Source organism: Arachis duranensis, chromosome 10 (genome assembly GCF_000817695.3).
Source record: "Arachis duranensis cultivar V14167 chromosome 10, aradu.V14167.gnm2.J7QH, whole genome shotgun sequence".
In the NCBI taxonomy this organism is placed as follows: domain Eukaryota; kingdom Viridiplantae; phylum Streptophyta; class Magnoliopsida; order Fabales; family Fabaceae; genus Arachis; species Arachis duranensis.
The window spans coordinates 96,528,347-96,529,635 of record NC_029781.3 but is presented as its reverse complement, the minus strand read 5'-3'; positions in this window follow the sequence as shown (position 1 = coordinate 96,529,635).

Genomic DNA, 1,289 nt, shown 5'->3' with positions numbered 1-1,289 from the left:
TTTTAAAATTAAAATAAATAACTCAAAAAATACTTTTTTTCTTTAAACTCATTCAAAAAATATTTTCTTATATATTATTCGTTTTTATGTACTAACTTTTTTTTTATCAAAAATAGAGCAGAAATTTAAATTTGTAATCTTTTAGATGAGTATAAAGATACTATACTATTTAAATTATAGTTCATTAACTTCTATATATTAACTTTTAATCATGTAAGAAAATAATAAATTATTTTATTTTATTTTTCTAAATTTAAGAGTAAGACTTAGACTCAAAATTTTTAAATAAAAAAAGATAAATTATATTATTTGAGCTACACTAAGCGATGATGACAATTATAACAGGAGGACAATGTGTCCTTCTTATAAATCATAGCCAGTAGTATTGTAATGTATAGTCACCACTTGAGTCTTGATCATTGACCAAGTTTTTTCCTTTTCATTTTTTAAATAACATGTAGATGTAGTGGCAAATGAATAGCAATTTTAGAAACTTGAAAGCAACATTTTCTTAGCATGCAAGTAAATAGACCTCTGCGTTCCTTCTATGTACGTGGCAGGGAACTGCCTTGAAGTTGTTACCTCTAATATGGATTCACAAATAAATGATATTTGTATAACTTTATGTATATTTCTTTTAGTAGAAAATGGAATTTTTTTTTTTATTTTGTCAATCACTTAATACTAAAATATTTATATAAAAATAATACATTTAACATCTTTTATTGTGGACGTTGATGTTCCATTTTAAAAAGAAGACCAATATGTGTTGACTGTTGATCTATAAAAAAAAGATGAAATTTAATTTGAATTAATTAAATAATTAATTTATTTGTCTATCTAAATAAATAATAAAAATTTAAATCTTAATTTATATAAATAGTAATTTATTAATAAATAATAAATTTTTAAATAAAATTTAAATTTATTTTAATTAATCTTTTGTCTACTAGAGGGAAGAATATAAAAATGATAAAGCGGAGATGAGAGGACCAATACGTTTTGATGTGCAAACTTGGGACCTAGCCCACGTGAAAAAAGGATTAGAATTTGGAAAGGACAAAAATATAACAATGGCAATAGCCAATAAAAAGAGTTCAAACTAAAGAGTTGAGGTGATACACGACCAAAAACGAAGAAAGACTTGAGGTGATAGAGTCCCAGTCAAATCAAATCCAACCAGATAATAGTATTTGATAATGACCAATTGAATTTAAAAAAAAAATAATTAGTTAATATAAAATTATTCTATACATACATCCAATCACATAATATTTTATTAATAAAAA